This window comes from Macaca fascicularis, chromosome 6 (genome assembly GCF_037993035.2).
Source record: "Macaca fascicularis isolate 582-1 chromosome 6, T2T-MFA8v1.1".
Classification (NCBI taxonomy): Eukaryota; Metazoa; Chordata; class Mammalia; order Primates; family Cercopithecidae; genus Macaca; species Macaca fascicularis.
In genome coordinates this window covers 157,356,249-157,380,500 of record NC_088380.1, presented here as the reverse complement: position 1 = coordinate 157,380,500, position 24,252 = coordinate 157,356,249, and the positions used below count along the sequence as shown (strand labels likewise).

General features: G+C 52.3%; 1 protein-coding gene and 1 long non-coding RNA gene across 18 annotated transcripts in view; one reads left to right on the top strand and one right to left on the bottom strand.

The window, feature by feature from the left end:
• Window positions 1-16,344, bottom strand: part of NDST1 (N-deacetylase and N-sulfotransferase 1) — a 72,806-nt gene extending 56,462 nt beyond the window's left edge. For 6 of the 17 annotated variants that reach the window (XM_045394402.2, XM_073994597.1, XM_073994598.1 and 3 more), the window contains exon 1: window positions 16,120-16,344. The gene's annotated coding sequence lies outside the window, so the exon portion shown is untranslated. Of the gene's footprint in view, window positions 1-3,652; window positions 4,120-15,219; window positions 15,372-15,705; window positions 15,794-16,099 lie in introns of those variants that run through there. The other 11 variants (XR_012414282.1, XM_045394401.2, XM_015452146.4 and 8 more) reach the window with 4 other exon arrangements.
• Window positions 16,345-16,821: 477 nt separating this feature from the next.
• LOC141407082 (uncharacterized) lies at window positions 16,822-22,886 on the top strand. Its single transcript, XR_012414284.1, has 2 exons — window positions 16,822-16,893; window positions 22,820-22,886. It is a non-coding gene; the product is annotated as an uncharacterized lncRNA (long non-coding RNA).
• The last annotated feature ends 1,366 nt before the right edge of the window (window positions 22,887-24,252 follow it).

The following is a 24,252-nucleotide window of genomic DNA, read 5'->3' as shown; positions in this document are numbered from 1 at the left end:
CGGAGTCCACTGCCCCTCACCAAGGGACCATCCTGACCACCTAACATGGCAAGTCACTCCCTCAAGTCACACTCTTGACCTACAAGCCAGCTTTATTTTTCTTCCAGGCACATCCCACCACCTGGCAGTGAGCTTGCTGGGCTGTTCACTTCATCCCACCACTTCAATGTCAGCCCCACGTCCAAAACAGGGTCTCCATGTGTTTGGTTCACCGCTGCATCCGAGTTCCACAAAAGAGCCTGGACCAAAGCAGATGTTTAATACAAATAATGCTGAATGAGGGACTATTGTCTCCCTCATCTGAACACACCTTTAGGCTTACACAGCCCCTATAGACCAGGGGCTAGAGGCCGATACGAGACTCTACCTGGGCCGGCTAAAACCCTGAGCAATTTGGCCAGTTCCCAGCCAAATCCCCAGTCCTGTTCTAGTTCAACTGACTGCTTGGACCAACGGACGACAAGACTTTACGTCTGTCCCTGTTCAGTGCCTTGGCCTCTCTTTTTGGCCATGAGGGAGAACTTCTGAGTCCTGAGAGTTGGGCTGCCAGAGGGAATGTGGACTGGACTGCCGCCACCCACCTTCAGGACCCTTCCAGCATCCACCCAAGGCTGCCTACCTCATGCTCCCAGCAAGAGGAGGCAGAGGAGGGAGGCTGGTGCTACGCCTGCCCTTTTCCTGTGGTCAGCAGGAGGACGGTCAGAAGGAAGCTTTGTTCTCAGAATGAAGAGCATGAAGCCCAGTGCCAGGCGGAAGCGGGCACAGAGGCAGCTGGCCCATCAGACAGTTTAAGGAAAGACAAAACAACAACAACAAAAAAATGGGATGGAGGATGTTTGAGGGGTAATTTGCACACTCAACCGGTTCCATGCCTCCGGGGTGGCTGTGACGATGGTTCATTTTTCCAGGCTCTAACTAGGTCGTCATAGACAATCAGATGATTGTCCCAGCTAGGTGATCTGCCACTGGCCCTGCAGAGGGAGGTGGAGATGGAAGAGTGTGGCCTTGCCTGGCATTGGAAGACCTGGGGTCCCAGCCCAGCTTTCCACCCACTCATGTGACATTAGGAGAGTGTCTTCCCGCTATGTACCTCAGTTTACCCAGCTGTATATGGCTTGTTCATGCCTGCACTTGATGTTTCAGCCTGCCTGCCACAGGACCACATAGCAGGAGAGCCCCTCAGCCTGTGGCCAGGTCACTGGGCCACCCAGGCCAGGCTTTCCCTGTGGGGCCTGATACCAGGGGCACAGCACTTGCCCACTTTCAGCCAGGCTTCCAGCCTGCCTCCTCTCCTGATCTGTTCCCTAATGTGAATGTGAAACTCCTCTGGGCTTGGCTAGGGTGGGGCCAGGACTGGGAGCCCTCACCACACCCAGACACTGGCACCTGCCCCGATCCACTCTGTGTTATCCTCTCCAAGGATAGCTCACATTGCACTTAGCCACGACAACTGGGGAAGCCCAGAACATTGGCACAGGGGGCAAAAGAGTAGCCCAGAGAGAGAAAGGGGCATGATTGACGTCGCCCAGCACAACAGTCACCCAGGGCTCCTTCCTACCTGCCCTGGGCTCCATGCACTAAGACAGAGTCCTTGAAGAGTGGTCTATAGACCCCCTGGTCTGAATGTTCTCAGGAGGGGAAGGATACACCCTAGAATGAAAGAATCAGAGCAGGAGGCAGGGGGTGGGGGCAGCAATCTGCATTCATTTCTACAAGCTTCCCAGGTTTTTCTTGTAGCCAGAACAATTGCAACCTCTCAGCTAAGACCTCTTCCAGGAGAAGTCATCTTAGCAGGCCCTAGGGAATACTTAAGCTTTCAATTGAAAGAGTCAAATAAACTTTGACTGGACAGACAGTTGGACAAGGGAGCTGTCAGATAAAATAACATACTCTAGGAGGAGAAAGCACAGAGAGGCCCAGTGGAGAGGAAGCCCAGGCCAGTAAACATCTGAACTGGTCCACACCCCTCTTCACCCTGCTGGCCTCAGCACACAGAGGTCTGGACCTGGTACGCTCTGAAGGCTGCTGAGCGCAGTCCTCCCTTCCCTAAACTCCTCCAAGCCCACCATGAGAGTGAGACCTGGGGACAGCTGCAGGTGGATGCTCCTCTCCTTGGTTACACTGCAGGTTGGGGCCCGCCCTTTCAGGGACTGTTATGCGAAGCTTAAGAAGCCACCTGGGTCAGTGGCTAAGCAGGCAGAGCTTATCTTGGGGGAGGGTTCGAGGGCCACAGAGCAGGCTGACCCAGAGGCCTCTAGCAAATGGAACCTTCACAGCTGGCAGGGACAGACCATGGCCACACCTGCTTTCACACAGGAAGCACTTGTTACGCTCCTACTGGGGACACCGTCCTGAGCCTAAGCATGATGCTCCAATGCTTCATGCTTCAAGGGACACAAAGGTGATTCACCCCCTGCCTTAGAAGAGCCCACAAAGGAACAATGTAGGAGACAAAGTGGCTCATGGCTTAAGGACAGGGTTGCAAACTCAGATGCCTCCGGTGACCAGAAAGATCATGTAAGCATATGAAATGGCTGGCTGGGGATGGGGTGAAGTGTACACGCCTCACCTCTAGCAATGACCCCTGGAGAATATAGGCTCAAGGTTTTCCTATCTTCCAATTTTTGAAATAAAGCCAGAAGTCTGAGTTTTTATGTAAAACCTCTGGTTGGCAACCAGCTCAATATTTGGCATGGGCCAAACAAAGTCTGCCCATAGGGCAAATGTGGCCTGCCAGTTTGTGACCCCTGTTTTCTTAAAATGGACAGAGAACACACTGTGGAGCTCAGTAGAGGCCAACTTCCCTGCAGCTGAGGTACCTGGGAAGGCCTCCTGGAACAGGAGGCATTGGTGCTGGGCTGCAAGGATGGAGAAGGCTCTTCTGGAGAAGGAATTCTGGGTAGGGTGTGGGGCATACCTCTAGAACTGCAGAGGCCATGGGCAGGAACATCCTGGCCCTACAACCCGGCAAGCTGGACCAAGAGCCCAAGCCATCTAGACTCCTGCGTTTCCTCCCCAAAAAGGAGGCATGAAGCAGGCATAGAGGCATCAGTTTAGTTCTGTCCCCAGGTAGCGGGAGGAGGGGGCCGCCAGCCCAGCAAACCTCTGGACTCAACTAAATCAATCGGTGGCAGAATAGCAAGGGTCCAATTTCATCCTCGGAGCTTGAGGAACAGGTCAGCTAACAACAGCTCCGTGGGGGGAAGGGAGAGGAAGACACAATGGAGGGACAAAAGGAGGCTGAGAATCACACCCTGCCTGGCCAGACCTGGCTGGTTACATAACCCTACCTCAGGGCAAAGCCAGGAAGGGCCTGGGCTAGGGAGTCCCCGAATGCAGAAACGGTTTCCCCTGCCTCCCCTGCCCACTCCTGCTCTGCAAGCTGGTCCTGCAGCTCCTAGAAAGCCCAACACAGAGTGCGGAGCCAAGGGTGGAGACTAAGACCCCAGGATCAGGTACTTACAAGATCACTCAGCAAATTCATAGCAGAGCTAGAACTACCAACAGCAAACTTTTACCATATGATTACTTTGTACCAAGCACGAGGTAAGTCCTTTACACACATTATCTTATCTAAAAGTCTCATTATAACATCAGGAGATAAATACTGTTATTGCCATTTTACAGAGGAAGCACAGACAAAGTAACTTACCCAATGTCACACAGCTCCTAAGTGGAGGAGCCAGCTCAGAAGCCAACAGCCTGTCTCCAAGACCACACCCTGAGCCACGATGCCACACTCCACCAGGCTACTTTCTCCTTGCACCACGCTGCCTGCCACCGCTTCTCAAGCCTGCAGTGCGCACAGCCCCCTGTCAGCACTCCACAGGGACACCCAGCCTTCTGATGATCTGATGAAACCAACAAACTCTTTCTTTAGAAAAAGAAAGCACAGAAATGCCTACAACACACTGCACCTTTGGGGGCTCACGGACCCCTGAACTGGTGGGAATAGACAGGTCACAATCACAGGATACTCAAGAGACAGGAGGTAGCAGAGGGAGCCGACCCCCTCAGGTCCCCTGGGCCTCCCCATATCAACTTTCATCCACAGGCGTGGGCATGGATCGGTGCTCAGGGCCTCGTCATCCCTTCGGGGCTGGGAGAACAGAATGAATCACGGCACACAATGGCCTGCGCCTCTGTATACACTGGGTGTGACTCACAGCTCCCAGCTGCTGAGCAGACGGTGCACAGCTGGGCCTGGCATCTGGACGGGGGTGGCATTACCAGGCGCACCATCTCAGTCTTCTCCCCACCAGTGGGCTCATCTCGCCCAAGACTAGACCTGGCCTTACCCCGTCCCCAGCAGCAATGAGCCTTTCAAAGGGAACCCCTCATCAGCGACTGCTCAGCCCCCACGCCAGCCTCGTCCCAGGAGGTGGTAAGTCAAGATGGACAGCCTCTTGCAACACATGAGAAGATCCAAGACCTCGGCTACCTCACTGTGTGACCTAAAGCAGGCCCCCCACCTCTTAGCCTCCATTTCACCAACTATAAAGTAAGCAGACTACTTGATTGAGTCCTTCCCAGCTCCAAAGTCCTGAATCTATAAAAACAGCACCTGATGGCTGGGCATGGTGGCTCATGCCTGTAATCCCAACACTTTGGGATCCCAAAGCAGGCGGATCACCTGAGGTCAGGAGTTTGAGACCAGCCTGGTCAACATGGTGAAACCCCATCTCTACTAAAAATACAAAAAAAAAAAAAAAAAAAAAGTAAGGCCGGGCGCAGTGGCTCACACCTATAATCCCAGCACTTTGGGAGGCTGAGGCGAGCAAATCACATGAGGTCGGGAGTTTGAGACCAGCCTGACCAACATGGTGAAACCCTATCTCTACTAAAAATACAAAATCAGCCGGGCATGGTAGTGCTTGCCTGTAATCCCAGCTACTTGGGAGGCTGAGGCAGGAGAATGGCTTGAACCCAGGAGGCGGAGGTTGCGGTGAGCCGAGATCGCGCCATTGCACTCCAGCCTGGGCAACAAGAGTGAAACTCCATCTCAGAAAAAAAAAAAAAAATGCAGCTGGGTGTGGTGGCACACGCCTGTAATCCCAGTTATTCGAGAGGCCGAGGCAGGAGAATCACCTGAACCCGGGAGATGGAGGTTGCAGTGAGCCAAGATCGCACTGCTGCACTCCAGCCTGGGTGACAGAATGAGACTCCGTCTCAAAAAAAAAATTAAAATTAAAAAAAAAAGAAAAAAAAGGCTGGGCACGGTGGCTCACGCCTGTAATCCCAGCAGTTTGGGAAGCCGAGGCAGGAGGATCACGAGGTCAGGAGATCGAGACCATCCTGGCTAACACGGTGAATCCCCGTCTACTAAAAATACAAAAAATTAGCTGGGTATGGTGGCGGGCGCCCGTAGTCCCAGCTACTCGGGAGGCTGAGGCAGGAGAATGGCATGAACCTGGGAGGTGGAGCTTGCAGTGAGCCGAGACTGCACCACTGCACTCCAGCCTGGGCGACAGAGCGAGACTCCATCTCAAAAAAAAAAACCAGTACCTGACAAGCCTCACAGAGTGCTGGGATCCTGCCTTCAGAAAGTTACACAAACATCCTTCAGAGAAACAAAAGTCAAACCTAAAGCCTCTATATTTTTTTTTTCTAAGGATATCAAGAAGCCCTTTTTAACTTCCCTCATCCCACCTCCATTGTTCCAAATATCCTCTTAGGGCCCAGAAAATACATTTGGTTTCCGTCTGGGGTTTGGGCTTCTTAGTGCTCTTCCTCTTGGAAGCTGCCCCACCCCTTCTTGGCAGCCTCTTCACAAGGCACCTTCATCTCTACCCCCAGCACTGCTCTGGGCCACCCTGAGGGCAACGGCTACTCAGCCTGCCAAAGAAGGGGTGGGGAAGGGACAGGTTTTGGGAAACAAAACCCTTCCTGGTTGTAACCGAGACAATCCTGGGTTCTGGCCTCAACAGTAATTCTGACCCCCTGTGTGGCCATGGGTGAGTCCCTGCTCCACTAGGCTTCAATCCCCTAAATGTGAAGTGAAGGGGTTCCTGTGTTAGAGAAAGACTGCCCACCCTTGGGCTACTGGGCAGCAGCTTGGGGACACTGAGGCAGGAAAAGACAGCAGAGTGGACAGTGGGCTCTGATCTTGAATCTCACACCCCCTCTTGTTAGAACCAAAGGAGATCCACTCTTTTTGCTGTTTGAGATGGAGTCTCACTATGTTGTCCAGGCTGGTCTTGAACTCCTGGGCTTAAGCGAACCTCCTACCTCAGCCTCCCGAGTAGCTGGGATTTCTGGCATGTGCCACCATGCCCAGCTAGAGATCTACTTTTATCTCTCTGATTTGTTCTTTTGCCCTAGAAGCGGAACCTTGAACTCACCACTGAATCTCTTTGGGCCTCAGATAGCCCATCCACAAAACAGGAGAACAACATCAGCAGTGGAAGCCCCAGCTTGGAGGCTGGAGCCCTAACCACCCAACACAATCCCATCCACCTTCCTCCAAAGGCTGACTCACTCATTTGACAACACACACATTTGGAGACATCTTTAGAAAACCGCCATAAGTTGTGCCTGCGATACAAACACTCCATGACAATCCCCTACTGCTCTCCTTCCAATGAGATCATGCCTTTAAGCACCTCTATATATCTCCATAGAATTCTTAGATCTACCCTCTTGTGTGGCCTCAGTATTTTCATCTATTAAGCGGGGACAATAATGGTGATAATAGAGCCTACCTATAGGATTATCCTGGGGATTACTTCCGATAAGGTGACATGGAAGTGTCTAGCAAGCATTTATAAGTTGTCAATAAATGTGAGCAGCAATTATGATCATCATGATTAAAATTATTAGGCTGGGCGTGGTGGCTCACGCCTGTAATCCCAACACTTTGGGAGGCCGAGGCGGGTGGATCATGAGGTCAGGAGTTCGAGACCAGCCTGGTCAATACGATGAAACGCTGTCTATAGTAAACATACAAAAATTAGCTGGGCGTGGTGGCATGTGCCTATAATCCCAGCTACTCGGGAGGCTGAGACAGAAGAATCACTTGAACCCAGTAGGCAGAGATTGCAGTGAGCTGAGATCATGCCACTGCACTCTACAGAGACAGAGCAAGACTCCATCTCAAAAAAAAAAAAAATTATTGAGGCCAGGTGCAGTAGCTCACATAATCCCAGCACTTTGGGAGGCCAAAGCAGGTGGATCACTTGAGATCAGGAGTTTGAGACCAGCCTGGCCAACATGGTGAAACCCCATCTCTACTAAAAATACAAAAATTAGCCAGGTGTGGTGGCACACATCTGTAATATCAGCTACTCGTGAGGCCGAGGCAGGAGAATCGCCTGAACCAGAGAGGCAGAGGTTGTAGTGAGCCAAGATCATACCACTGCACTCCAGCCTGGGCAACAGAGTGAGACTGTCAAAAAAGAAGGGGAGGGGAGGAGAGGGGAGGGGAGGGGAGGAGAGGGGAGGGGAGGGGAGGGGAGGGGAGGGGAGGAAAGAAAGAAAGAAATTATTGAGATGCTGACCGGATATGGTGGCTCATGCCTGTAATCCCAACACTTTGGGAGGCCCAGGTGGGAGGATCACTCGAGCTCAGGAGTTGGGAGACCAGCCTGCACATGGTAAAACCCCATCTCTACAAAAAATGCACACAAATAAATAGCTGAGCCTGGTGGTGCACACCTATAATCCCAGCTACTCAGTAGGCTGAAGTGGGAGGATCCCTTGAACCTGGGAGGCAGAGGTTGCAGCAAGCCAAGATCGCGCCACTGCATTCCAGCCTCAGTGACAGAGTGAAACCCTGTCTCGAAAAAAAAAGGAAAAAAATTATTGAGATGCTTAAAACCAATGGATTGATAGCAGCTAAGTCCCCTCAGCCCTCTCAGACCACATATGACCATTGTAATCGCACATGTGTGCATCCCACACACACACGTTTGCATATATACACCTAAGCACACTATTTTTTTTTTTTTTAGATGGAGTCTTGCTCTGTTGCCCAGGCTGGAGTGCAGTGGCACAATCACGGCTCACTGCAACCTCCGCCTTGTGGGTTCAAGCGATTCTCCTGCCTCAGCTTCCCAAGTAGCTGGGATAACAGGCACCCATCACCACGCCCAGCTAATTTTTGTATTTTAGTAGAGATGGGGTTTCACCATGTCGGCCAGGCTGGTCTCAAACTCCTGACCTCAGGTGATCCACCCATCTCAGCCTCCCAAAGTGCTGGGATTACAGGCATGAGCCATCACGCCTGGCTCTAAGCACACTATTCTTTAAGGCAGAGCCCATGCTCTCTGCCCAACCCCTGCCCTGGCCCCAGCCCCAGAAAACAGCTGCCCTGGCACCCATGCTTGCCACCCACAAAATCTCCCCTGCTCTTCCAGCTCCCCAATCCTGCCTTCCTCATGTTGCCCCAGCACTGGCTCCTGTAATCATGCTGGGGTTCTGTTGTATCCCATCATTGTGTCACGAGATTGTTTCCTGGGGGATAGGGAGCTGTTACAAGATGGGGGCTCCTTGAAGACAGGGTGGTGAGAAGCTAGGCTTTACTCTGGGTCCCCCACATCCGCTGGGTGACTGAATATGCTGAAAACAAGAGAGCCCAAGGAAACAGGCATCAGTTTTTTTTTTAATGACCTATCCTAGTGTTTCTCGAAATTCAGCATGCAGCAAGGCGCGGTGGCTCACACCTATAATCCCAGCACTTTGGGAGGCTGAGGTGGGCGGATCACCTGAGGTTAGGAGTTCAAAACCAGCCTGGCCAACATGGTGGAACCCTGTCTCAACTAAAAATTCAAAAATTAGACGGGCATGTGGCAGGCACCTGTAATCCCAGTTACTTGGGAGGCTGAGACGGGAGAATCACTTGAACCCGGGAGGTGGAGGTTGCAGTGAGCTGAGATCGCACCACTGCACCCCAGCCTGGGTAACAAGAACGAAACTCTGCCTAAAAAAAAAAAAAAAAAAAACCACACAGCATGCATTAGAATCACTGGGAGGGTTCCTAAAACAGATTGCTGAATCCCACCCTCCAGGGTATCTAATTCAGTAGGTCCAGTATAGAGCTAGATAATTCGCACTTCTAACAAGTTCCCAGGTAATGCTGATGCTACTGGTCCAGAAACAAACTTTCAGAACCACTGACTTAGCCTGCAGGTGGATCAGGGAGAGCTTCCGTGAATAGATGGTGCTTACACTCATAGAAGCATGAACAGGAGCTGCCCAGGCATAAGGAGAGGGGGAGGGAATGAATGCAGGCAGAGCATGCAGCATGAGTAAAGGCCCTGCTATGACAACACTCACTTCTCCTCATCTGGCCTCTGCCTGGGCAGGTCATATTTGCAAGGCTGGTAGTATAAACCAGAGGTGGCTGCCGTGCAGCAATGACTATAGCAAACCTCCGCCTAATGCCACCCTGGGACCTGCCCAGACAGGCCAATCCCTTGGACAGACTGGGATGATAAGAATCCAAGTCCTCCCTCGTGAAGCCAGACCTCAGGTCTGAACGAGGCCAGAATCCTCACCACATCTTAATCACATGAGCTCCAGGATTCTGCTCCCACCTCCAGAAACAGGGAGCTCGCTCCCTGCAGACACAATCCGTTCCATCTTGGCTTGCTCTAATTTTTTTTTTTTTTTTTTTAAGTCTTCTCATTACACTGAGTTGAAGTCAGCCTCTCCTGGCCCATCTACCCACTGGATACGCCTTCCAGCACCTCATACAACAAGTCTACTTCTTCTGGCCAGAGCAACCCCAGCAGCGGGCCCTGACTGTCATCCCCTGGGACTAAACTGCTCCAGGCTAGCCACCTACCTCTCTTAGCCTTGGTTGTTACATCTGCTAAAAGGGAATAATAATAGTGCCTATCTCTTACTGCTGTCGTGAGGATTAAATGAGCTCTTTAGTCAATAATATCAACTACAATAATAATGATAACTCACATAGATTGGGCTCACAGTGTGTTATCTTTCTAAATGCTGTCAGATGGGGACAATTATCATCCCCTTTGTACAGAGGAAGAGCTAAACAGCTTGCCCACGTTCTCACACATAGGAAGCAGCCCAGCAGGGACCTGAACAGAGGCCACCTGGCTCCAGAGCCTGGCTCTCAACCTTTGCTCTGTCTGGATCTCCTAGTCACCTGCCCCAAGACCAAGCCCATGTCACCTGTCTCTGCCACCATCCTCTTCCCCTTCCCAAGCAAAGTGAGACTGGGTGGGAGGCCTCAAAAAGCTCCAGCCCATGCAGTCTGGGGCACGGTTCCCTGGTTACAAGGACAGCCACAGGGCTGCCAGCCCCGTGGCACCTTCCCAGCCAGACCAATTTATCTGGTGTAAGCTTTAGACATCCTTCAACATGGTCACCAGGGAGGAGATTGAGCCCGTGGAATTTAAGCACCTTAGGCTTGATGACAGGAAGGAAGAGGAAAAACAGAGGCATAACAAAAAAATCCTGTCCAGCTTCCTAGACAAGACCAGATGTTCCCACATGCCATGCAAATTGCTCTCTCTCTCCAGGCCTCAGTTTCTTCATCTGCACATGCCATCTCGGGCCATTAGGCAGAAAGTTCAGAAACTCAAATTTCAGGGATTCTTTCTCTCACCTCTAAAAGGACAGATCCCCTCTAGCTACAAACGATGATCACAACAACTGTTATCTTTGAACAGCTTCTACTTACTGCACACTTACTATGTCAAAGCACTGATTTCCGTAACCTCCCTAACAAAACAGAACTATTATTACCCCCATTGTGAAGTTAAGGAAACTGATGTCCATGGAGATTTAGGTAATTTACCCCAGATCATGCAGTTAATAGTGACAGAATGGGGATTTGAACCCAGGACTTTTGATTCCACTCTACAACAATGCCCACCCCCATTGGAAATCAGTCACGTGTCGCCCCTGCCTCCAGAGCACAGAGCCCAGAGGAGAGGAGACTGTCTTTAGGAAGCTAGAGTTCAAAGCTAGGAGCCGAAGGGCCCATGAGAGGTCCAGGTAACAGGTTCTGCACATGTAAAGGAGGGAGCAGGCAATGCCGGCTCTGGAGAATTAGGGATGGCTGCATGGAAGAGGTAACCCTGGAGCTGGGTACTGGTAGGGAGGGTTTTGGGGTGAGCAAGGGGAAGTGACTGGAGTGCAGCATGTTCACCATGAGCAGATGTGTAGAGGCAGGAGGGGCCAGGAGCATAGCCAGGGAGAGGGAAAGAGGCCAGTTCTGCTTGAGGGTTGAGGAGGAGTGGGAGAGGGGGCACTGCAGTCACACAGCAGGCACTTCCCATACATTGCCCTCAAATAAACAAATGCTCATTCATGCACATTTTAAAATTAGATTAATCCAATCTGTATTAAAGAAGTAAGGTGAGTAGAAATAAAAAGGGCCAGGAGGCAACTTAGCACAAACTCTCCTCCATCTAGATAAGGATTTTGACGGCAAATTGGCTTTAGCCCTGAGGCCACAGGGTCCAGGACCTCTGCGCCCCAAACATCCACCCCTTCCACTGCGCTCCACATCTCCAAGACAGAAGCTGCTAGGCAGAGCTTTGTAAGAGCCCCACAGACACAGAAAGCAGCTTTGCTGGTGACCCCCAGAAACCAAGAGAGCCTCCTTTAACCTTCACTGCAGGGAAGGAGGGGAACAACCCCTCCCCTCCGCCCCGTCTTCACTTTCAAATCCACAAACTCACCAGCCCTTTTGCCCTAAGCCCTACTGATTCAGCCTGATTCATGACGTAGCCTTATTTCTTCACAGGTGAGGAAAGAGAGACTGACCCCATTTCACAGATGAGAAATGGAAGCAGAGGGTTCAAATCCTCTGTGAAAGCACAGTCCTTAGCCTAGCTCTGGCCACTGCTCCAGACATCCCCAAGGGGCCCCTTGACAGTCAGCTGGACTGAGTGTATTCCAAAGGGCAAGGACTCTCCCAGTGAAGCTCTGCAGGCCAGGCCAAATGGAACTCCCCAGGACGTGCAGGAAGGGCAGCTCCAAAGCTATGAGAAAAGCAGGGGGTGGAAGTGGGCCGGGCACCATTCAAATGCTGAGATTCTTGGGTGAAAAGGGAACTGAGAGTAGCCACCCAGGCCTGCCCCTGCTGGTGCATCCTGCTGCCACCTCTGCAGCTCTCCAGGCTCTTTGCATACCTTCAGCCATGCTGTTCTCGCCTTCTTTCTGGGCAGCTTACTTCCTGGCTAACTTCCTTGGAGCTGTCACCCTTGTTGCTTTCTCCATCCTCAGGAACCCTGAAGGACAAGACTATGGCCCCTACCTGTAGAGGGCCTTTCAGGGATTTGAAAGCAGTAATACTGCCCCTTAAGGGTTATTCACCAAACCTTAAGACGACCTGTGACGACCCCAAACGCCAAGACAGCTACAAAGTCCTGCAGCTTCCCCCTCCTTTCCTCTCAGTCCACTGCCTGAGTCAGCCTGTGGTCAGCTTTCTGCAGGACCATGATGAGTGCCATCTCTGGCCTGGTCTTAACCCTGCCAGTCTTGCTACCATCTTGGGTCAAAAGACCCCTGAGAAGCAACACAGCAAGGCAGAAATAATTCAGGCCTGGGTTCAAATTCCAGCTCTACAAGTGACTCTACCCGTCTGAGCCTCTATTTCCCCATCTGAAAATGGGACAGGGGTAGGGGTTACCAGCAGCAGCAGGAGCAGCAGCAGCTACTTTGCAGGGTATTGTGAGATTTCAATGGGGTGTCTGTAAAGAGCCTGGCATGGTGCCTGACACAAGGCACAGGAACAGGCATCGAGTCAATGAGCTACTTACAACCCTCTGTCCTCTCTATAGGCTCCAGAGTAAAACCCAAACTCCTGAGCAGGGCACTGCAGGCTCCCCATGACCTAATCTTGTCTCCTATTGTCCCATTTCCCACAGTCTGCACCCTCGAAAATACTTCCTCCTCCAGGAAGCCTTGCTGACATGAATAAGCAGAGAGCGTTTCCTTCCACTCGCCTTCCAAAACCCATCTATAACTGATCAGATCCTGCCCCATAGCCATCATTTGAATCCTTGTCTTCTGTCCCCCATCAGAACAGCCTCTCCAGAATCCAGCAGGACTGTACCCCATTTCATGTCCCCTGTCACCCTCAGCCACAGACATTTTCCATACACATTTCACAAATTACCCTAATGTTCCATTTCAAGTAAAGAATGTCCAAGTCCTCCAAACAGTCCAGATATTTCAAGCCATATTCAAATCCAAATTCCAGGCCAGTAGAAGTCTGCCCAGCCTCTAGAGACTTGCAGGCCTGGCTTTGGTCCCGAAGCATGGAAGGGTGGAAAAAGCCCAGCCAAGCAGGTCCAAAGCCCAGGGCAGAGAGAGCTCTGGGCTGCCTAGACCAGAGCCCATTTGTGAGTTTCTCAGATGCCAACCCCCAGTCTATGATCTTAAATTCTTGACCACATCCTCAACTTGTGATTACAAAACTGTTCCTCACATACCTCCTTGTGACAGGAGGCTCACTATCCATTTTCTCTTGCTTGCCGGGGTCCTCCCTTTACTTATTGGTTCCCCCAGAGGCCTTTCTTCTTGCTCTGACCACTATGAAAGGGACAGTCTGACCATATGACAAGTCAGCCTTCCAACTCCTCCATTCAATGCCCTGCTTTTCTGAGTCCCCTCAATGTCCAGCAAAGCAACGGAATTTCCACATTTATTCCTACAAGCTATCGGCCCAGCAGAGTTCCCTATTCCCAGGGCCCTCAAAAAGCCTACAAACCCTGCAAAACCAGACACAGTGCCGGAACACCGCTCGGAGCAGGCTGAAATGCACAAACTTCCCTTCCCCAAGAACTTCTCTCATTATCTACCCCCACCCACCACACTGTCTCTCAGCCCTAGATTTAAGATGTTGTTAATTAAATTGCAATTTGTTTTCCATTTTTAAAGTAATTACTCAAGGACCTCAATCAGAGCCTGATCAGTACTCATAAGATGTCACCCTCACCAAATGATTGGGCCAGCCCAGGGTGTGAAAGCCAGCAGAAGTCTAAGCCACCTCACACATTCACTTGTGGGATATTTACTGAGGGCCTGCAGGGTGCCCAGTACTGAGCTAGCTAGGCTCAGGAACCTGTACACACATGCATTCTCCATTAGGGTTCTGCAATCCTGACACTATTACTACCCTCAAGGACTTTGGGGCTGGGGCATCCATTAGTTAGCAGTGAGGACCCCTGCCATGGCCAAGTTACACAAGAACACCCTTGCCCCACCTCTGCCCCCCGCTGATCTGAAAGTAACCTGGTCTGAATGAAAAGTAAAGATTCGGCTGTCCCTGGGTGCTAGGGAGAGAGGCCTGTTGACAAAGCCACCAGCTGTCTCCAGTCAGAGCCAGGGAGACCGGCTTCTCCCTGCACCACTGGCACTACCATAGACCCAGTAGCCAGCAACAGCACTTGGACCATTACGGAGCTCCAGGCCCAGTCTCCAACTGACCTCCCTCCTGCTCCAGCTGCCTATGCTAACAAGAGCCAGGGCATAAGACCTCACTTGGAACAAGTATCAGGCAGAAGGGAGCATTACCTGCGGGTGGGGGAAATGGTGAAGAGGACAGATGTCCCCATAATTTCAACTGAAAATGAAACTGTACAAGGTCAAAGTCAAAAAAAAAAAAAAGGGAGAAATAAACTGTGAGCTGTCACAGCAAGACATTGTAGGGATCTGTGGTTGAGACACAGGCTGAGAGACGGAGGTAAAATCCTAGCTCCACCACTTTCTATCTGTGTGACCTTTACAACCCTGTGCCTCAGTTTCCCCCTCCATAAAATGTGGTTAACAGTAATGTGGGAGAATTAAATGCGAATGTACGTAAAGCAATGAATTCGTCCAGCGCCTAACACACGGTAAACGTGAAATGTACTTGTTGAATATAAGCATGCCACCATTTGCTGAGGTACCACACACTCCTCTCATCCTTACTCTAGCAAATACTATTCTCCCCATTTTACAGGTGAAGAAACTGAGGCTAGGGGAAGGTAGGGAACCCACTCAAGGTCACACCGCTGGAAACTTGACAAACAGCCAGGTTGCTCTGAACAGACCAGGGGGCAAAACCGCCTGCAGGCCATTCTGAAAGCTCTCCAGGTGGGGAGGGCGACAATGGGGCGTTCAGGGGGTGGGGCTCTGTATTCCCTGAGCCTCACAGGGCACACTGGGGTGCTCGAGTCTGCAAAGAGCCAAGTGGCCAGTCCCCGGATTCCCGGCCGGTCCCAGAACCCACCCGTCCCACGGGTGCCCCCTCCTCACCCCTGTCCCAGGGCGTTAAAGAGCTGCGTGCAAAGGGAGAACTTCTTGCTCCCGAGACCCTGAGGAAGGAGGGGAGTTAGAGACCAGGCCGCTCAGAGACCGCAGAAAACCGGTCCGGCTGCCTTAGCCTTCGCGAAGCAGGACCCGGCCTCTAACCCCCTCCCTCGCTAGACAAAAGTTTCCCCTGTTCGGGAGCAGGGGAGGGGGAGGGGGCATTCCTCGTGAGTGACATTATCCGTGACCTACAGCTGCCGCGCTGCCCTCGCCCGCACCCCAGCCTGCCCTCGGCCCCGCGCGGCCCCCCACCCCTTTGTCCTCCCACCCCCGCGCGCGGGGCCCGGCCGACTCCACCCGCCCGCCCGGCGCCCTCCCGCACCAAACTTGCGCCGGCGGCCGCTGGGGCCCCGCGCGGCCTGCACGCCGGGCTCGGGCCCCGCCGGCTCGGCGACAGGGGACTGGCAGGCCCGGGCCCTCCCGGCCTCTTACCTGCCACGGCTGGGGCGCCACTCGGGGGAAGGGGCGCTCCCGGAGAAGAGCGGGACGCCTGGTTCCCCTGGGCCGTGCGTGCGCCTCCGGGCTCCGGCCCGGGCCAGGGTTAACCCCTTCGCGGCCGCCTCCTGCCGCTCCCACCCCCGCTCCACGCTGCCGCCGCCGCCTCCTCCTCCCGCCCGCTCTCCTCCCCCTCCCGCTCCCGCTCCCTCCCGGTGCCCAGCCCCCAGTCCCGGCCCGGCGCTGCGCCGGGGCAGCTCGCAGGCTCCCCCTCGTCCCGCGGCGGGGAGGGGTCTCCCTGGAGACTGGAGGTTGGGGCGCGCTGCCTCGCCCCCTAGCCCAGAGGGGCGTACCCGTGCGCCGAGAGCCCCCCCAGCCCGTCTCCCCTTACCTCCTCGGCCCAGCGCCTACCTCCCCGAATCGCGGCCTCTGAGAGCGGGGTTCGATTCCGTGATGCCGCGTGGGTGCCGGCCAGAGAAGGGTTCCGGGGCCCGGGACGGCCGGCGGGCGTGCGGTGAGCGCCCCGGGGCGGGGGCTGGGGCGGGACCGGGCGCTGCTATCGGGGCTGGATTTCTCGACTTCCACCCGGATTCTCCCTCGGCCCTCCCGGCCGATTCGGTGCTGCTCGGCGACCACGTGACGCGGGCTGCCTTTGACCCCTATCTCCGAGCGGGTAGGGGGCGGGGGCCGGAGGGGGTGTCAGATGAAGGACCCACGAGGGCCGGGGCGGCTGCCCGGCGTCCCCGAGGTGGTGACCCCGGGAAACAAAGCCCGGGGGGAAACCAACAAGTTATTCGGGGTCAGAGACGAAACAGCGCTGGGGGTCGGGAGAGGCGGCAGAGAGAATGTGGGAGACAAAGACCCGCGCCCGCCGCGGCTCCGAGGGCCCTGGGAGCGCTCTGGCTAGGCTCGAGAGGGCCTCCAGGCTCTTCCACCGCTGGGCTTGTGACAGCTCTCCAGGACCTCCTGGGACAGCTCCCGGACCACCAGTGCTCTGCCAGAGTGACCCCTCTTGGGCAGACCCTCCCTCCCTCAACACATACCTTTGCCCTGACTCTCGAAAACCCCTTTATCGTGATTATCTGGTTCATTTACTGGTTTCATTGTTTACTAGAATGTCATCTCTCCCAACAAGTTGTTCCCAGCAGAATCCCCTCTCCTGGCACAAAACAAGCAGATGAAGAGGTAAATGACCTTGTGCTAATCTCTTCTCCCGCCGAGCCTGTCTCCCACCCCACCCCCCCCCCCCCCCCCCCCCGTTATTCTAACCATCCCAAGGACTCTGCAAATTAGGCAGGATGACAGTGGTTGTCTCCATTAAACAGATGGGAACAATGAGGCTCAGAGAGATGAGATGGCTTGGCAGGTTAATGAGAGCCTAGGCTGGCACTCGGATCGGCCTGCTCCCAGTGGATGGCTTTCTGCCATCCCATGAGCCAGCCTGTAAAATGAGCAGGGTGGGGTTGGATGAGTGAATCCCTTAAGGAGCTTGCTAAGGATGCAGATCACCAGGCCCCTGGAGATCCTGATCTGGGAAACAATGGATTGGTGGATTCCTAAGGACCTTTAGAGGCTCAAGATTATCCAACTGGGCCAGGTGCGGTGGCTCACGCCTGTAATCCCAGCACTTTGGGAGGCTGACTTGGGCAGATCACAAGGTCAGGAGTTCAAGACCAGCCTGACCAACATGGTGAAACCTCCTCTCTACTAAAAATACAAAAATTAGCTGGGGGTGGTGGCGCACGTCCATAATCCCAGGTACTCAGGAGGCTGAGGCAGGAGAAAATCGCTTGAACCCTGGAGGTAGAGGTTGCAGTGAGCTGAGATCGTGCCACTGCACCCCAGCCTGGGTGACAGAGCAAGAAAAAAAAAAATTTTAGATCATCCAACTGTAGGAACAAAGCTCAAAAAATATACAAGGCCGGGTGTGGTGGCTCATGCCTGTAACCCCAACACTTCGGGAGGTTGAGGTGGGCGGATCACTTGAGGTCAGGAGTTGGAGACCAACCTGGCCAACATGGTGAAACCTGTCTCTACTAAAAATACAAAAAAAAAAAAAAGGCCGGGCGTGGTGGCTCAAGCCTGTAATCCCAGCACTTTGGGAGGCTGAGACAGGCGGATCACGAGGTCAGGAGATCGAGACCATCCTGGCTAACACGGTGAAACCCCATCTCTACTAATACAAAAAACTAGCCGGGCGAGGTGGCAGGCGTCTGTAGTTCCAGCTACTGGGGAGACTGAGGCAGGAGAATGGCATAAACCCAGGAGGCGGAGCTTGCAGTGAGCTGAGATCCGGCCACTGCACTCCAGCCTGGGCGACAGAGCGAGACTCCGTCTCAAAAAAAAAAAAAAAAAAATTAGCTGGGCATGGTGGCAGGTGCCTGTAATCCCAGCTACTCTGGAGGCTGAAGCAAGAGAATCGCTTGAACCCAGGAGGTGTAGGTTGCAGTGAGCCGTGCCACAGCACTCCATCCTGGGTGACAGAGCAAGACTCTGTCTCAAAAAAAAAAAAAAAAAAGTCTGGGTGTGGTGGCTCACGCCTGTAATCCCAGCACTTTGGGAGGCCAAGGTGGGTGGATCACGAGGTCAGGAGTTCGAGACTAGCCTGGCCAACATGGTGAAACTCTGTTTCTACTAAAAATACAAACATTAGCCAGGTGTGGTGATACATACCTGTAATCCCAGCCACTCAGGAGCCTGAGGCAGGAGAATCACTTGAACCTGGGAGGCAGAGGTCGCAGTGGGCAGAGATCACGCCATTGCACTCCAGCCTGGGCAAGAGAGTGAGACTCCATCTCAAAAAAAAAAAAGGCCGGGCACGGTGGCCCACACCTGTAATCCCAGCACTTTGGGAGGCCGAGGCGGGCGGATCACGAGGTCAGGAGATTGAGAGCATCCTGGCTAACACAGTGAAACCTCGTCTCTACTAAAAATACAAAAAATTAGCCGGGTGTGGTGGCGGGCGCCTGTAGTCCCAGCTGCTCGGGAGGCTGAGACAGGAGAATGGTGTGAAACCAGGAGGCGAGCTTGCAGTTGCAGTGAGCTGAGATCACACTACTGCACTCCAGCCTGTGTGACAGAGTGAGACTCCGTCTCAAAAAAAAGACTGGGTGGGGTTGGATGAGTGAATCCCTTAAGGGGCTTGCTAAGGATGCAGATCGCCAGGTCCCTGGAGTCCCTGAGTCTCTGGGTCTGAGGTAAGGCTGGGGCAAATTTGGAAAACAGTGTATCGGTGGAATCCTAAGGACCTTCAGAGGCTCAAGATTATCTAATTATGGCCGGGCGCGGTGGCTCAAGCCTGTAATCCCAGCACTTTGGGAGGCCGAGACGGGCGGATCACGAGGTCAGGAGATCGAGACCATCCTGGCTAACACGGTGAAACCCCGTCTCTGCTAAAAAATACAAAAAACTAGCCGGGCAAGGCGGCGGGCGCCTGTAGTCCCAGCTACTCGGGAGGCTGAGGCAGGAGAATGGCGTAAACCCGGGAGGCGGAGCTTGCAGTGAGCTGAGATCCAGCCACTGCACTCCCGCCTGGGCGACAGAGTGAGACTCTGTCAAAAAAAAAAAAAAAAAAAGATTATCTAATTGTAGGAACAAAGCTGAAAAAATATACAAGCCACCAGAGCAAAGCAGAGGAGGACAGAGAAGCCACGTCAGACACGTGAAGGTGGGACAGACTCCTGTTTCCTCCAAAAGCCAACCTCCTTGTGTTGAGGAAAAGGGCTTTCTGTCAGCCTACTCATATCTCAGAGAGGGAAAGAAGTGGAGGCCTTAACAAAGTGAGATGCTGGGGGATGGGACCAAGCTTCTGACTTCCATATGTGACCATGTGACACCTTTGGACTGGGTATAGTCAGATAGGACTGGACCTGATGGTGATGGCCATGAACCCAAACTGCAGGCCACATACAGAGATATGCTTGTGACTTCCTAGAACGTGGTCCTGTCACTCTACCAGTTTGGTGAGGGAAATTAGCATAGACCAGCAAATTCTCCTTGGTGATCTGTGTTCCTGTGCTCAGCAGTCTAAAATCCTTGAAGATGGTCTGGGTCTTTCTCATGCTAATTTCTGCCTTAGAGGGCCCCTTCCAGCTGCTTGAGGCCCTCTGAGCATCTTCTCTGTGCCAGGCACTGTGATCCTGGTAAGGCGGATGCAGAGTTGAAAGAGACAGGAGCTTGCACTCTCAATAACTGTCCATATTTGTTTGGAGATGACCTGCATGTCCCTCCTTATGTCCAGAGGCTGGGGGAGCTGAGTGCCTGCTGGTGAGATACAGTGCAATGCTGTGGCTTAGGGAAAAGAGGGGAGCCCTGTTTTTTGTTTTTTGTTTTTTGAGACAGAGTCTCACTTGGTCACCCAGGTTGGAGTGCAATGATGAGATCTCAGCTTACTGCAACATCTGCCTCCCAGGTTCAAGTGATTCTCCTGCCTCAGCCTCCAGAGTAGGTGGGATCACAGATGCCTGCCACCAGGCCTGGCTAATTTTTGTATTTTTATTAGAGATGGGGTTTCACCATGTTGGTCAGGCTGGTCTTGAACTCCTGACCTCAAGCAATCCACCTGCCTCAGCCTCCCAAAGTGCTGGGATTACAGGCATGAGCCACCGCACCTGGCCTTCCTTTTTTTTTTTAAATGGAGTTTTGCTCTTGTCCCCCAGGCTGGAGTGCAATGGCATGATCTCAGCTCACTGCAACCTCTGCCTCCTGAGTTCAAGCAATTCTCCTGCCTCAGCCTCCTAAGTGGCTGGAATTATAGGCATGTACCTCCACACCTGGCTAATTTTTGTTTTTTTGTTTGTTTGTTTTTCAGTAGAGACAGGGTTTCACCATGTTGGTCAGGCTGGTCTCAAACTCCTGACCTCAAGTGATCCACCCACCTCGGCCTCCCAAAGTGCTGGTATTACAAGCAGGAGCCACTGTGCCTGGCCAGAGGGGAGCATATTGAGGGAGATTTTTACGGGAGGCAGCTTCTGAGCAGGGTCAGCAAGAATGGATGGGATCAGGGTGGGGAGATAGACATTCCCAGCACAAGGAACAATTTGTACAAAGGCCACGTGGAAGGCTCAGGAAAAGCAGAGTGTTGCATGGGGGAAGGGGATGGAGGAAACAGGAAGGAAAAAAATGAGCAAGAAAACTGGAGAGGTGGTCAGGAGCAGATGATGGGTGACCTTGTGTGTGACAAGGTCCACGGACTGGACCTTATCCTGAGGGCCTGGCAGAATGAGCAGACTGTGGGCAGGTGAAAGAGGTGATAAGAGTAACCTGTGGGAATGTAGAGGGGAAGGGAAGGGCTGGAAGCCAACAGGTCAGTCAGGTCAGGGAGCCGAGCTCCCTGGCTCACTAGGGGAGGGGCAGATCCACAGCTTTTGGAGGCAGCCTGTGAGTTGGGGTGACTTCATGTCTCTGGCAGCCCTTGCTCCTCTTCTCAGGACTTCTGAGTTGCTCATCACTGAGCTGGGCCCAAATCCTTCCAACTCGCTGTCACCCGGAGAGCCTATAAGGAGGCGAGGCCCAGGCCCCACCCAGGGAGCTGGTTGCCACGGGTCCAGGTGAAGCGTGGGACGTACATTTCTAGCCACACCCTGGGAGGTTCTGAGGAAGACTGCTCTTGAGGGCCTGGCTCCTCCCTCTCCATAGGACCATCCCCTGCCTAGACTCCATCCTCGACCCCAGGTGGCTCCCACTACCCACTTACACCCCCGCTGGGGCTGTCCCAAAGTCAGCTCCAACCCAATAAGTCAAAGGCTGAACTCACCAATCTGCTTCTCCTCTTCCCCAGTGTGTCCAATTCACATGTTCAGTCCTAAAACCTGACACTCCACTCGTCCCCACATCCCATCCATGAGCCAGTCCCATAGGTCCTGTGTCCAGTTTTTTTCTCTAACCCAACCCCATCTTTTCTTTTCTTTTGAGATGAAGTCTTGCTCTGTTGCCCAGGCTGGAGTGCAGTGCTGTGATCTCAATTCACTGCAACCTCCGCCTCCTGAGTTCAAGCAATTCTCTGCTTCAGCCTCCCGAGTAGCTGGGACTATAGGCGCCTGCCATCACGTCCAGCTAATTTGTTTATATTTTTAGTAGAGATGGGGTTTCACCATCTTAGCCAGGCTGGTCTTGAACTCCGTACCTCGTGATCCATCCGCCTCGGCCTCCCAAAGTGCTGGGATTACAGGTGTGAGTCACCACACCCGGCCCTTTTGTTTATCACTACCACCCTAGTCCAAGCTGCACAGGTGTCTGCCCTGACCATATTTACAGCCTCCTCACTGTGTCTGTCCCTCTCTCTGACTCTATTGCAACCTCATCATGACCATTTCCTAATTAAAACCACAAGAATGGCCCATAGTTCCCAGGATAAATTATCTGCCTTGTCCTGCCTTATTGGCTCCACCACTCTCAGCAATATACTCCACCTTCCCCTTTACCTAATTTCCCATGTAGAGTATGGATGCCATAATATGCCATAAGATTAGAGTTTAAAATAAAAATAAATAAATAAAATAGAGTATGGACTCAAGCTAGTCTTCCTGGGTTTGAATCCCGACTCTGCCACATATAAACTATGTGACCTTGGGTCAGTTTTTCAAGCTTTCTGTGCTCAGTCCTCCTCTCTAAAGTGTGGATAGTCATAGTACAACATACCTCCCAGGGCTGTTATGAGAATTAAATGAGTTAAATATGTAAAGCCCTCAGTGTGTTATCTGTTACAGGACAAGCACTGTACAGTTACAGTTATCCCTCAGTATCCATGGGGGAATGATTCCAGGACCTTTCATGGATATCAAAATGCATGGATATCCCTGATATAAAATGGCTTAGTATTTTCATATAACCTATGCACATCCTCCCATATACTATAGATCATCTCTAGATTACTTATAATACCTAATACAATGTAAATTGTATACAAAGAGTTGCTATATTTAGAGAATAATGACCCAAAAAAAGTCTGTACATGTTCAATACAATTTTTAAAAATAGATTTTCGATCCATGGTCGGTTGAATCCACAGATGCAGAATCTGTGGGTACAGAGGGTTGACTGTTTAAATGTTAGATGAATGATTCATTGTGATCCTTTAGGTCTGATATCTTTTTTTCTCTTTTTCCTGCAGGCTGGAGTGCAGTGGTATGATCACGGCTCCCTGCAGCCTTACCTTCCAGGCTCAAGCAATCCTCCCACCTCAGCCTCCCAAGTAGCTGGGACTTCAGGCATATGCCACCAAGCCCAGCTAATTTTTAAATTTTGTATAGAGACAGAGTTTCACCATATTGCCCAGGCTGGTCTTGAACTCCTGGGCTCAAGCAATCTGCCTGTCTCTGCCTGCCTCAGCCTCCCGAAGTGCTGGGATTACCAGCCTTTTTTTTTTCTTTTTAATGTGTCGAGGTCTCGCTGTGTCATCCGGACTGAAGTACAGTGAGCAAGATCACAGCTTGCTGCAGCCTCAAACTCTTGCATTCAAGCATTCCTCCCATCTCAACATCCCTAGTAGCTGGGACTACAGGTGCATGCCACCATACCCAGCTGTAGGTCTCAGAGTAAACTTAATTTCCTCCTGGGCTTTCCCTCAGACCCTAATCCAAACCAGGCTTCCTGTATACACTTCACATTTTCCTCTTTATCACCCTCATAGCTACCTGTCAGCTGCCACTCTCTCCCTCGAGATTGTGAGCTCCACGTGGGCAGAACTGTGTTTCTCTCAGACGCCCTGAGCCCCAGTGCCCCAAACAGCACCAGGCACATTGTAGGCAACCAGCACATACTTGCTGAATAAACAGATGAAGTGAAAGTTCACAGGTTCATCATGAAACAGAGGACACTGTCTACCTAACAAAATGCCCATCAATGGTACTTCACTCATTCATTCAACAATTATTAGTGCCTCTTCTATAGTCTTCCTCACACCATCCTGGTGGCAGAAGGGAAATAGGGAAACACAGAGATGAATAAGACAGATGTGGTTCCTGTCCTCAGAGACGCTACAGTCCACTGTGAGAAGGTGCTGTAATACATAGGAAGATACAGTGCAGTGCAGCCACATTGTTTTAGTCTATAACAATTTTGTTTCCTAGGAGGCTGGGGCTGGTCTTTGGAACAGTGAAAGTGAAAAGTAACCGAAAACAAATACTGTTTCCTGCTTTAGCCAGCACCACCAGTTCCCAGCAAGCTACTTTTCTGTCTCTCTCCCTCCTTCCCTCCCTCCCTCCCTTCTTCCTTTTTTTTTTTTTTTTTTTTTTGTTTTTTTGAGATGGAGTCCCACTCTGTTGCCCAGGCTGGAGTGCAATGGGGCCATCTCCATTCCTGCAACCTCCACCTCCCAGGTTCAAGCGATTCTCCTGTCTCAGCCTCCCAAGTAGCTGGGATTACAGGTGTGCCACCAGGCCTGGCTAATTTTTGTATTTTTAGTAGAAACGGGGTTTCACCATGTTGGTCAGGCTGGTCTCGAACTCCTGACCTCATGATCCATCCATCTTGGCCTCCCAAAGTGCTGGAATTACAGGCATGAGCCACCATGCCCGGTCCCTTTCTTTCTTTTTTAACAGGGTC